Source organism: Lathyrus oleraceus, chromosome 3 (genome assembly GCF_024323335.1).
Source record: "Lathyrus oleraceus cultivar Zhongwan6 chromosome 3, CAAS_Psat_ZW6_1.0, whole genome shotgun sequence".
NCBI classification, from domain to species: domain Eukaryota; kingdom Viridiplantae; phylum Streptophyta; class Magnoliopsida; order Fabales; family Fabaceae; genus Lathyrus; species Lathyrus oleraceus.
Window position 1 is genome coordinate 242,944,665 of NC_066581.1, and position 15,015 is coordinate 242,959,679.

Sequence of the window (15,015 nt, forward strand, 5' to 3'; positions counted from 1 at the left end):
ACCTACCTTTGAAAATGATGCATGAAATGCAATGCTTGTTTATTTACTTTTTGTTTTCAAGGAACTTACTTATATCATTTGCAAATATATATATATATATATATATATATATATATATATATATATATATATATATATATATATATATATATATATATATATATATATATATAATATATATATATATATATATATATATATATATATATATATATATATATATATATATATAAAATATATATATCAACAATTGCGATTTTTATATGACCAAAAATCTCTTTTCATTTATAATTGGAAGGATTACACAGAGTACAATTTCAGAAACCAAATGAAAAATACAAGAGAAAATGAGACTAGTCATCCTAAGGATCCCTAACAACAATGTCAGAATACCTAGCTGAAGGCGCGTACTTCCTTCGAATGCGACGGATCTCGGTCTCAAAAGAAGCTTTCATCCGAGTCTTCTCGAGGACAAGCTGATCAACAATCTTCTTCCAACTGCAACTTTTCATTCTTCTTCTCAAAGCACGAAAATGCTATTCCCACATATCCTTCTCTTGCTTCATCTTGACGAGCGCGTCTTCCAACTCCTCTTCATCTTGGTTAGGGAGAGTTAGTGGCTCAACCACAACCATAGACATAGGTCTTTCACAAGGATAAGGCATCTTCAACTCCAAAGCTCTCTTCCTCACCCAAAGCGTGTAAGCTTCCAAAGCTACACAATTGCACGAACCAAGCTCAGATCTTCCTTTCCTATGCACATTAGGCCAAGCATGCATAGTCTTCTGCTTCAAATGTTGGGGATCTTTACCCTCTTGATAGAAAAGACCTTCTAAAAAAGTGTTATTACGTTTGTCTCTTAAGGGGAACCCAAGTTGACGATGAGCCAAAGCAGGGTTATAGTTAATTCCTCCTTGTGTACCAATGAGAGGCACATTAGAGAATTCACCACAACTATCAATAATGTCCAAACTGCCCAAAGAAGGATCATACTAAACTATATCATCATTAGTGAGAGACATAAGTCTCTTAGACCACCTTAGACATTGTTTGTTCTCCACAAAAGCAGGCGTCTGAGGTAAGTGCGAAATAAACCACTTGTATAAAGAGGAATACAACAGACGATAGTTCCACCACCCTTAGAATTTCTTAGATGCAAAGAGAAATACATATCACCCAACAAAGTAAGCACAGGATTCCCAATCAAGAAAAGTCTAATGGCGTTAACATCGATAAAATCGTCAACGTTAGGGAACAAAGCTAATCCATAAATGAGCAACACAAAGATAACTTCGAAAGCATCCACACTTTCGGCTTAAGCAAAAGTAGTAGCTTCCTTGATGAGGAAATCAGATGGAAACCTAAACAATACTCCTTTCTTCACCCAATGAGCCTCTATCTCAGACTTCTTCAAGTGAAGAGCTTCAGCAATAAGACTAGATCGGGGAATCTCCTCCAATCCACTAAAAAGCACTCTACTAGAAACATGTATCCCCAAAAGATAAGAATACTCCTCCAAGGTAGGCACAAGCTGAAAATCTGGGAAAGTGAAGCAACGGTAGAGAGGATCATAGAACTTCACTACCACACTCAAAAGTCCCTCAACCACATCTGGAAACAAGATAGACAGAAGCTTCCCATGATGTTGTTTGAAGTCCAAGGGATCTAATACGAAGGATGCTAGCTTCCTTAACTCTTTCAAGTCGGGACATCTGAAGTTGTACTTCTCAGTGTTCCTTCGTCCACAATCCATGGTCTGAAAATATTTGCATATAATACCTCAGTTCCTTGAAATTTTCTTGTGATGAATGTTATGATGCGCATGAATGCATGAATGCAACAATCACAAATAAGGGATCACACACAAGGCAAGCAAACAAAGGTCAAGGGATGAATCGAGTCATTGTCAAGATCAATCATCCATTTTGGTGGATTATGGTTTACACCTTATCAACACCCAAGTTCCATTGATATTGACAAGACTTGATTGGATCAACCAAGAATCAAGGGTTTGTTGTGAGTCACGAGCATGGAGTCTGGGTAAGAACCATTCCAAAGGTGTGAACTAAGGATAAAAACCTGTAGATCATGTTCTAAAAAGTTCCCAGAGTCTATCGGATATTACAGGTTAAGATGACTGACTCATCGACCTATAATATTCTCAAGAGAAACTCGTCTGGGTGTAGTATCACGTAACAACTATTATCAAGTCTACACTTGAACAATTTCCACATTACCTCCTAAATAGGCCAAGAGGGGGTAAATGTTCTACGGTCCTCAATTTCTCGGACCCAAGATAGAGATAGTAATGCCTAACCATAAATACTTTTGTGACATTTCCAAATCCAAAAGAGTCTCCATTGAGCAGATGGATCTCAAGTGAACTTGTTAAGGACTACTCCACATAACTCGAACATGATTATTCCACCCTCCTATTAATTGCACTCAAGTTCGGGTTAGAACTTATCTCACCACTCAGAGATCACCAAGCACAACAAGCAGATTATATCACACATACATATATAAAATTATATACACACAAAAAGTAGGCTAAACCCACTGGAGACTACTCCCCAGCAGAGTCGCCACTTAATTTCTATAGCAGTAAATTCATGATCATCAAGCTATTGACAAGCTAGAGATCAATAAAACCAGAGTCGCCACCATGCTTTTATTGTTTCCAAGGGAAAAGGGAAAAAAGTATGAACAAAACCCAAAAGTAAGAAGTTTTCAAATCAAAAGTAATAAAATGTCAGAGATTACAGGTAAGGGGGTTGGTTACACAGAGGGAAGGTGTTAGCACCCAAAGTGTCCTAGGTACTCATAGGAAGCCCTTTTTGTGTGCATATGTATTTGGTACAAAAATGATATTTACAAACAAATAGAATGGGGGGATGAGAAAAGAATTCAATTAATTATATTTTTTGTGTTTGACAAGACCTTCGAACTTGTGCCTACGTACCAACACAAAAATGAGGGATCAAAATCTCGTAGTTCGTGATACAAATTTCAAAGTGGATGCATTGTTTTTAACAAAAATTAAGTTTGAAAGGCACAAAGGCCTAAAAATGGTTTCAATGAGTTAGTTATTTTTGACTTTTTGAAAGTTTAAGTCAAATATAGTTAAGTTTATTTACAAGTTTGATTTAAGAAAAGAAGTTTGAAAATGCAATGGCGTAAGGCTAAAGTTTCTATCTTTTTGCAAAGTAGTCAAAGTTTAGAACCAAAAATAAGTTTAAACAAAGAAAATTTTAAAAGGAGGGAGAGATTTTGAAATTAAAGAAATGGGGAGAAGATGAAGAGACTAATCTTATGTACAAAATTAAAAGTTAAGAGTTGAAAAGATCTAACCAATGGGTAGCAATCCAATAGACAAGAATGTCAATAGAAACCCCAAATTACCTTGGACATTTAGAATTAAGCAACACACAAATGCACAATTATATCAGTCTTTAAGAGCAAGGGCATCAATAAAGATAGCCACATCCAAGCTTTAGCCACTCCATGATCTTCTTCAAATTAGCCCATGTAACAGATGAATTCCACAAGTCACATGTTCAAAATAACAGCTTCATAATGATCATGTTGCAGATGAACTCAAAGGGATCTTGAATGATGTATCAGATGAAGTTCCAAATTGCAAGCACTTGGTTTCACAAAAAGTTGGCATTGGCCAAGTCCTTTAGCATAGGAATGTTGCCTAAGTCCTAAGTCCATTTGTCCAAGATCAAGCCAACAGTCCACACAAAAGTTTTTTAGGGTTTTTGTTATTATTATGTACATTAATGGTCAAAGACCACACAAACAAGCAAAGTATACACAAACAAGATATATCACACAATATAATCCAAATGAACAAAGTGAAAATTGCATTAACATAAACAATTAGAATGGTATGAATAATGGCAAATGAATAAAGACTAAAATTAAATGACATTAAAGTAAATGGCTTGAAATTAAAAGTTAGTTGTTAGTGAGTTAGAAGTTAGAAGTTAGTATTGTTTTGCTTTTGCTTTTCATTTTTAAGTCATTCTTTGGAGAACACTCAACCCACTTATCACAAGCATGAATCCTTGAGCCAAGACATCTTCCAAAGGAAGGAAAAAAGGCCAAGTTTCCACACAATACCATGAAAGAGGGGAGACTTACAATCTCACTACCTATTTGAGGTCGGGAAATAGAATTTTGGTGTTAATGCACGTTTGAGACATAGTATAATGGACCATGCTCATGAAACATACCACACACAAAAAGAATATGCAAAAGAGGTGGCCTAATCTCATCCATACTCATGTCGATTTTTCAATCAACTAGCTTTAGGATTTTGAGATATCATAGACCAAATGAGATAAATGCATAAAGAAGGGGAATGAGATGAAGATGGAGGGGAATGGATCAGAACTCAAATTGGTCAAAGGAGGACTTTTACCAAATTAATATCATCCATTCATTTTGGGAGATGGAATGTACATTCCATCAATCCCCTAAATCCAATGATATTAACTTGACAAAGTCAAATTAACCTTGACCAAGGCCCAACAACAAGAGTCAAACTCAAACAAGTCATCAGAATTGGTTAACACAATTAATTGGCATTTATTCAAATTAAAAAGACTAAAATAATACATTTAAATTAAATATGGTTTGTCAAATTCCTAAAACCTCATTAAAACACCAAAGGAATGGCCATGAGATTTATCATAGGTCAAACAAGGTCAAAAGACCTAGCAGAAAAAATTTCAGAAATTTTAAAGACTTAAAAGTATTTTAAAACAATTAAAAATAATCATAAAATCAATTAAATCATGAAAAATATTAATAATGGTCCAAAAAATGATTTTAATTCAGAATATGAAAGAGGAAATTATTTGAATTTTTTTGGAGAAACTCTCATATTTTCTGGATCAGTATTAAAATTAATATGAATTAATGAAAATAAAAGGATTAAAACAAAAATATGAAAATATGAAAAAACGTGAGCCACCTGATCTCCCTCATTAATTGAGGTGGCATATCAAGTGGCCTAGAACGCGCGTTCCATGATGCACTGCAGTCAACGCGACATAGGCTTGGTAATCACAATGGACACATGAGATTAAACCATTTTAAAACAGATCAATGGCTCTGAACACTTCCAGCGGATCGCCGGGGTCCAAAGGCCGATCATCTTCTTCGATGACCCTGGCCGGACTGGTTCACTCATCACCATCAAGAAAATGAAAAAGGAGGACATGATCTGAAAGAAAAATGGAGTATAGCACGAATCTGACCTCAATTTTACCTAACTCCACATATATAGAAATATATGAGGAGTTGAATTTTGAGGTGCGTCAACTTAGTTACTTCGATTTGACCTCTAAGCAACTCAATCTTCTTGCCTACATTGGTAGGACTTCAGACAACCAAAGGTCCAAGAGAATTGAGTATAATTGAGAGAGAATCGAAGAGATGAAGTTTTCTGAAAATTACCTTCAATGTTATGCAGTTGTTGATGTTGCTTGCTCCAAACACGATCTGATCACACTTGAGAAGCTAGCAGGAAGTGATTAGAGAGGTTGTAAGGTTGTGGATCCTGGAGTTCTTGAATCTCCAACAGTTGAGATTCAAACTCAGATTTCAAATTGAAATTTCTCAGGTTTTCCTTTAGAATGAGAGGGTTTCAATGGGGGGCAAAGTTGGCACACAAAAGGTTCTTCAAATGAGCTCAGAAGCATGTTATGTATAGCCAAATGGAATGATATTTGCACACTTCAAAATCTGTCCAATATTAGAAATGTGGATGGCACGAGTGCATGGGTATGTGCAGGCCCATGATGCAATGAAAAAATGTCCAAAATGATTCCAATTGAAGTCTGAATGGAAGCTTGATTGGCAAGGCAAAGTGAACTGAAGTTTTGAAGTTAAATTCTTTCCAATTATGCAGCCCTGTTAAGGCCATATGCAGACCTGGAAAACCTCATCCAAAATGCATGAACTTGGGTTATTTGGAAAGCTTGGATAAAGGGGAACAAGTTTGATGTTCAACATTTTTTCATTTGAAGCTTGGAACATGGAGACTGTTGAGGTGGAAGTTTGGAAATTTCAACATGTTGAAAAAATTTCTAAATGTCAAGCCATATATCTCAATATTCCACCTTGCTTAATTTTTTTTGTGAGATTCAAATGAGAAAAGTGTCTTCATCAAAGTTGTATCTCTTTCAAATACCTTAAAAATGGTCACCAATTTCATGTCATTTGGATTTAGAATGATACAGTTATGCATTTTTGAAGTTTGGAAAAATCACTTGTTCAATGGTATAGGTCAAAAATGACCTATAATGTAACCTCATATCACATGCTCATAACAGTTGAATTAGCTCTCATTCCAAACATAAAATTTGAAGTAGATAACTTAAATTTGATTGTGCAACTTGGAAATATTTCATCTCATAAAAAATGAGAAAGTTATGACCTTGGGAAGTTAACTTTCAAATGACCTATAATGTTTCAACATAGAAAATGATTTTCCAAGAAAAACTAGATCTAGGTCTCAACATGAAAGTTGTTTGGAATTTCATTTAGAGTAACGTTGCACTTTGAATCATTTTCATATGGTTAAAAGTGTAGGAGATAGGGTCTAGGGAGACCCAGTTTTGATCAGATGAATTCATCTAGCCAACCACCATCAACCAACTTGCTAACCTTCAATTATTTTGACTTTCTTGGCTCATGGTAGATCATATATGCATAAGATGATGAATTTTGAAGTGTTCCTTGAGAAATTTGATCAATTGGTGAGATAGCTTGTTGGAGAAGTTACTCAAGATACCCAGTCAAATTAGGGTTTCCAAGGCAAATCACTTCCAAACTCTTGAAGAACACTTGATAAATATGACATGTAGAGATCAATGGAACTCATATATGATGCTCATAACCATTCTTGGATCAATTCATGGTTGTGCTCTTTGTCATGAGGGTCTCAAACCCTAGATATGAACTTGATAGATCAATGGAGATCATGCCCTACCTACAAAGGGGTTAGGCAAATAAAAAGATATATTTTTGGTAGTTTGGCTAGTAAAATGATAAAATACAAGTATGATACAATCACAAAGTGCTTGGTTATCTCTCCCAAAACAAACCCAATGAAAGAGGGGTAAGGAGGATGCCAAGGTATGATCCCAATGCTAATGCTTATGATGAAATTGCATGAGGGATCTTAGGGTCAAAATTGGGGTCTCACAGGATGTACATTACCCATGCAAAGCAAAGGGGAGCATCTCATGCCAATATTTATACATCACAACCATCTTCTGGATAATCTTCTTGATATTCTTGTTCATAGCTTCAACAACCCGATTAATCTTAGGTCTGCAGGGCGAAGAATTATGATGTGCAATCTTGAAGTCTTTGCAAAGAGCTTCCACCATATTGTTATTCAAGTTCGATCCATTATCAGTAATGATCTTACTTTGCACACCATAACAGCATATAATCTGGACACATTACAATAACTTGCTTGGTCACATTTGCATATGATATCACTTCAACGCATTTTATGAAGTAATCAATAGCCACCAGAATGAAACGACTCCCGTTCAAAGCTTTGGGTTTAATCATTCCAATCATATTAATTCCCCGCATGAAGAAGGGCCATGGAGAGTAAATGAAATTCATAAGTGTTTGAGGAACATGAATCTTATTCGTATAAATTTGACACTTGTGGCATTTCTTCACAAACTTTCAACACTCAGATTCCATTGTCAGCCAATAGTAACATGCTCTCAACATCTTCTTGCCATAGCATGTCCATTAGAATGAGTACCAAAGGAACCTTCATGGACTTCTATCATCAATAAGTTTGCTTCGTGACTATCCACACATCTGAGCAAAACCATATCGAAGTTCTCTTATAAAGCACATTACCATTCAGGTAGAAGATGTCAACTAATCTTCCCAAAGTCTTCTTATCTTTCAAAGATTCCCCAGACGGGTAAATCTGACTTTGGAGGAAACATTTGATATCATAATACCATGGCTTATCATCCTTGATCTCTTCAACAGCAAACACATGAGTTGACCTATCAAGATGCATCACAGTCAAATTAGGAACTTCATTCCAAAACTTCACCACAATCGTGGAAGCCAACGTTGCAAGAGCATCTGCCATCCAGTTTTCATCTCGAGGGATATGGTGAAACTCAACCTTTGTAAATAAAGTTGATATCCTCCTCGCATAATCTTTATACGGTATCAAACCGGGTTGATTCGTCTCCCATTCACCTTTGATCTGATTAACCACCAAAGCTGAATCTCCATAGACGTCAAGATATTTGATCCTAAGACCAATGGCTTCTTCGAGCCATATAATGCAAGCTTCATACTCAGCCATATTATTTTTACATTTGAAGGTCAATCTAGTTGTAAACGGAAAATGAGTGCCTTGAGGAGTAATAATCACTGCCCCAATGCCATTACCATACAAAATAACATCTCTATAAAATACCATGTCCCAACGGGAACCAGGTTCTGGCCCTTCTTCAAGCAATGGTTCATCACAATATTTCATATTCAAATACAAAATCTCTTCATCAGGAAAATCATACTGCACTGACTGGTAATCATCAATAGGTTGGTGAGCCAAATGCTCAACAAAGACACTAACTTTAATAGATTTTTGAGCTCGGTATTCAATATCATACTCAGATAACAACATCTTCCAATAGGAAATCCTCCCTGTTAAAATAGGCTTTTCAAATATGTACTTGATTGGATCCATCTTGGATATTAACCAAGTAGTATGATTCAAAATATACTGTCTCCAAGTTGACTGTCTCCAGATTCTCAAGATGCGGTTGAATGATCTTTTCTTCATGCTCAAGTAGACGGGTAATCTCGTCAGGAATCTCTTCAACATCATCTTCCTCTGCCTCAAATACAGGGAATTCAAAATTGGGATATGGTGTTGGGTCATTATGTTTAATGGGTTTAGAAACCAACCTGCATAATGATTTTGGATATGAAAAGCTTTAGAATTCAAACAAGGCAAATCATTATGCATATGAAAAAAATTGATTTTATTCTATTTTTAGGGTTTTATGTGATCACCAATTTCATGCAAAAGCGAAAAGGGAAAATAAATGGAGAAATAAACATTTAACATGAATTTATTGAATGAAATATCATTGTATTTATGCGCCAACAATGTCATCACTTCTCCTTTTGGCATGGGAGAAGGGTTTTTACCCAAATTGATCATTACGTTGACTTATGGACAATTGTTGGAATATCCACAGCGACCCAATTGTTGCAGACCCCTCCAGGGATGATAAAATTGCCAGAATCCTTTGTATCTTCTTCTAAAACGGCAGCAGCCTCCTCATCTAGACCAGTGTGGATGAAACCTCCACTCTTGAATAACCCTTGCTTGTTGAAAGTACTGGAAAAACCTATGCCAGCCCGGGACTCGTTGTCTTCTAACTCAATCATTCTTCCTAAGCCAGCAGTTGCACCATGCTCAATGGCCAGCTTTGCATCTTTGTAGGAAGCAAATGAAGGAGTTCTCTTCTCAATAGGCTCAGCAATAGATAAAGTTTGGAAAGGAGTTCCAATTTCAACCTCAGCATCTATATAAGAGAAGGAAGACAAATGGCTAACCAGAGGAGCCATTTCTCCCCCTACCACCACCAGCTTCTTGTTTTTCACGAATTTCAATTTCTGGTGTAGGGTGGACGTCACGGCGCCTGCCTCGTGAATCCATGGTCTGCCTAAGAGACAGCTGTATGATGGGTGAATGTCCATAACCTGGAAGGTATTCTTGAAATCACTTGGTCCGATCTTGATTGGGAGATCAACTTCCCCAATCACAGTTTTGCGAGACCCATCGAAAGCTTTCACAACTACTCCACTCTGCCTCATGGGAGGCCCTTGATATGATAGCTTTGAGAGAGTGGACTTTGGCAATACGTTCAATGATGACCCAGTGTCCACCAGTACATTGGACATGGCGTCGTCTTTGCAATCCATAGATATATGTAATGCCAAGTTGTGGTCTCTTCCCTCCTCAGGGAGATCAGAGTCACAGAAACTCAAATTGTTACAAGCAGTAATGTTTGCAACAATGCTATCGAATTGTTCTATTGTGACATCATGATCTACATATGCCACATCCAACACCTTCTGCAGAGCCTCTCGGTGTGGTTCTGAATTTAAGAGTAAGGATAACACAAATATTATTGATGGCGTTTGTAGAAGTTGGTCTACAACATTGTACTCGCTCCTTTTGATGAGTCTCAGCATCTCATCACAGTCTTCTTTCTCATTGCCACTCGGGCCAACATAAGTAGGAGTTTTCAGTACGGAGGAGGGCTTAACAGTAAGTGCCGGATTCGGAGAATTCACAGCGTTCCCGATCGGGCGTTTAACAAAATTAGCATTAATTTGAGGCTTCGGCGGTGCTGAAAGTACACGGCCACTACGGGTCAAACCGCTAACATCGGCAATATTCACAATAGAAGAAGAGGGCAAGGACACTTCTTTCCCATTCTCTACTGCTACGACGTTGTAACGATATGGAACTGCCTTTTCAGAAGAGTAAGGCTCAGGACCAGTAGGCTTAATGATCAGAGCGGGAGAAGCCTTCTGCTTGCTACCATTGTACTTGATGATAACAGGCTCGGGTATCCGGAACACTGGGGAGATCACGTTGACCTCAGGCTCATTTTCATCAACATTCTTGTTTTGAAGGATCTCAATGACTCCTTTGTCCAGCATTTCCTGAACATCCTTGCGCACTTGACAATAACCCAATCGGTTAACAGAGCAGACTCGGCATCTATCATGGTCATGCTCATAATGACTATAGTCACACAACAAACGATGTATCTGGACCAGAGACTGTTGAATATGACTGACATATTTGACCTTGTATTTTCCAGGGCAACCCTGGACCATGTTGACAGATTTCCCATGTTCGGGCAATGGGTTCTTCTTCACATTAGGGCCTACGCCCTCAAAACATAAAATACCACACCTCACATGGTCTTGAACCTTGGTCTTCAAAGGGTAACAATTCTCCACGTCGTGGCCGGGAGCACCAGAATGGTAAACACAATGTAACTCAGGCTTATACCACCATTGGGGGTTAGCAGGTATAGCCGGTGGGTCTCTCGGAGTAATCAGCTTCCTTTCTATCAAAAAGGGATATAACTCTGCGTACGTCATAGGAATAGGATCGAAGGTGACCCTTTTCCTCTCGTAACTCGTGCTGGTTTGATTACTTTTTCGAGGCTGGTAGGCCTGTTGCTGCGGTCGGAGCTGTTATGGCTGATATTGCTGAGGTGGTTGCTGATTGTTACTATGTTGCTGATACTGTTGATTGTCTCTGAAAACAGGTGCTATATGAGCCACCTGGTGCTGGTTACTGGCGGGACGCACAGTCTTCCTCCTCACAAAGGGTCTTCTTGGTTTCTCATGGGAGATCACAGCATGTGCCTCTCCATCTTTCTTCTTTGCAAACGCCCCATAATTTTTGACAGAAGAGCCTTCTTCTCTGGTTAATCGTCCTTCACAGACCCCTTCTTCTAGACGCATCCCCATGTTTACCGTCTCGGTGAAGTCAGAAGGAGCGCTAGCAATCATCCGCTCATAATAAAAAGAACTTAAAGTCTTCAAAAAGATCTTAGTCATCTCTTTCTCTTCTAGCGGGGGCACGATCTGTGCTGCCACCTCTCGCCACCTCTGGGCGTACTCCTTAAATGTTTCTTTATCCTTCTGGGACATGGCTCTCAATTGATCTCTATCGGGAGCCATATCTACGTTGTACTTGTACTGCTTGACGAAGGCTTCGCCGAGATCATTGAAGGATCGGATGTTCGCGTTGTCTAAACCCATGTACCAACACAAAGCGGCACCGGACAGACTGTCCTGAAAGTAGTGGATGAGTAGTTGGTCATTATCGGTTTGAGTCGACATCTTCCTGGCATACATGACCAGGTGGCTGAGAGGACAAGTATTTCCTTTGAACTTTTCAAAATCAGGGATCTTCACATTTGGAACCAAGCAGAGTTCGGCAGCAGACTTGCCGAAAAGATCCTTCCCTCTAAGAGTTTTCAATTCCTTGAGAAGCTCAAGAAATTGATCGTTCATAGCATCCATCTTCTCATAAACATCTGGACCCTCAGACGGCTCAGAATGATAGATGGTGTCGTCTACCCTGGGCAAAGTATGCATGATAGGAGGAGGAACGGCAAGGACCGGGCTAGATACCGACAGAGAAGCAAAGGTAGGAACAGGACCCTGAGGCATGAAATTGGGAGGCATCCTCCACGGGAACCCGGTTGGCATGGCTGTTGGAACAAAGTGTGCACTGGTAGCGAGCACAGTAGAGGAGACAATCTCGGAGATAATTGTCCTCTGGGGAGAAGTTGAAGGTGTCGGAGAAGACTGGCTTTGGGCAGCCATGAGTGACTCCATTAGGGCAGTCAATCTGGCCACTTCCTCTTTCAGCTCGTGGTTCTCTTGTTCTAGGTGATCCATCAGTCTTGAAATGTTGGCTCTAGTGTAGTACCGGTGAGTCAGCTTGTCTTCAAAATAAATGAAGGACACAGAGTTAGACCACAGGGCAAGGGACCGGAAACAAAACCTGCTTATGCATATGATGCATGCAATGTTTGTGCATATGAATTGTTTTTTATTTCAAAGGAACTTTAGAGTTTTATTTGCAAATTCTGGAAATATTAAGCATTTTATCACATATGGAAATATCTCATCAAATAATATCAGGGAAAAGAAGTGCAGCATCATCAATCATATACCAGAGAAAAGGAAAATAATCGTCTTATGGATCCCTAGAAACAATCATCTAAAGCACGGGACACAGGAAGATAAGATGCGCGAAGCCTCTTCACCTCCCTCTCGTAGGCTGCCTCCATATCGACCTTCTATTTGGCGAGTCGATCATATCTCCTCTTCCAGAACTTAGAAGATTGAGGAAGTAGAGAAGTCCATACATCATCAGGGTCATCAATAACCTGATGCTCAAGAAACTCAATCAACGCATCCTTCTCCTTAATCTGCTGAAGCAACTCTTCACGTTCACGGATCCAGGCACATGAACGGTCTTCGTCTCTCAACTCCTCTACTCCTTGATTAGGGAGGGTTGAAGGCCCAACCATACTCATAGGTGTAGGTCTCGGATACTCGTAAGGCATGAGATACTCAGACGCCCTCTTCCTAACCCAAACAGTGTAAGGCTCCAAAGCGATGCAATTCTTAAGTGAGAAATAAACCACTTATACAACAGAGGCGAACAACACACAATGGCGCCACCACCCTTTGCATTCCTCATATGCAAAGAGAAGTAGGTATCGGCCAACAGAGTCGGAACGAGATTAAGAGTAGAGAAGATCCTAATAGCGTTCACATCCACAAACTTCTCGATGTTGGGGAACAATACCAATCCATAGATGAGAAGTACAAATATGGCTTCAAAGGCATCCTCACTCATGGCCTTCCCATATATAGTAGCTTGAGTAATGAGGAACTCAGAAGGGAGACCTTGAATTCCACCCTTGGTAGTCATATGAGCACCAACCAGAGATTCATCTATGTGTAACATGTCAGCTATCTCTTGAGAAGTAGGAATACTCTCCAAGCCACTGAACGACAACTGGTCTAGAATAGGTATACCCACAAGGTAAGCATACTCCTCAAGTGTAGGCAAACGCTGGAAATCCGGAAACGTGAACCAACGGTACAAGGGATCATAAAACTGCACCAATACACTCACCAATCCTTCATCCACCTAGGTAGTCAGAAGAGGAAGAAGCTTCCCAAAACGAGCCTTGAAACCCAAAGGATCTAATACATAGGATGTCAGATTCCTTAACTCTTTCAAATCTGGTTCCCTGAAGCTGTACTTCTTTGTATTCCTTCTTTGTCTTTCCATGTCTGAAAAATTTGCAAATAGACCTCTTAAGTTCCTTGAAATTTTTCTTATTATTTTGATGATATGAATGCAAATGGGTGCATGGATGCATGAACGCAACAATCACACTCAAGGATCAAGCAAAGCACACCAAACAAAGGTTATGGGATGGATCATGTTATCCTTAATATCAACCATCCATTTTGGTGGATTATGGTTTACACCTTATCAACACCCAAGTTCCATTGATATTAAGGATTCATGAACGGATCAACCATGAATCAAGGGTTTGTTGTAAGTCACGAGCATGGAGTTAGGTTAAGAACCACCCAAAGGGGGTGTATTAAGGTTTAAACCTGCCAAACATGTTCTAAAAAAGGTTCTCATAGTCATCATCCCATCTTTTGGATATTATCGGAGAAACGACTACTCGTATTCCAAAAATATTCTCAAGAGAGACTCTTATGAGTGTAGTATCGCGTAATAATCGTATCAAATCTTACACTTGAACGACTTTCGCACTACATCCTAAGAATAGGCCAAGATGGGTTTGGTAAACTAAGGTCCTTGGCTTCTAAGGTCTATATTGGAAAGAGTAATGTCTAACCACAACTTACTTGTGTGACATTATTGATCCCAACATGACCTCCACCAAGTGAATGGACTTGCAAGTCAACTTGCTAAGGAATAACTCCACACAAGTCGACAAGACTATGCCATTCTCCTATCCTAAATGCACTCGAGTTCGGGTATAGAACTCATCTCACAAAGATCACCAAGCATACAAGGAATTAATATTCAAGCAATTCAATCATTACATACAATACAGTAATCCCAAATTGCACAAAAATATGTCACAAAAAAAATATACAATACAATACAACAAATATGAAAAGTAGGCAAAACCCACTAGGATTCATCACTCCCCAGCAGAGTCGCCACTTTTCTATAGCGGGGTATTCGTTACCATTAGAGATATTGACTAAATCCAAGGTAAATCATACAATTCGAGTCGCCACCGCACTTCTATTTATCCAAAGGAATGGTTAGAAAGCGAACAAAAACCTAAAAGTTTTATCGAATCAAAAACTAGTAAAAATGTCAGAGAT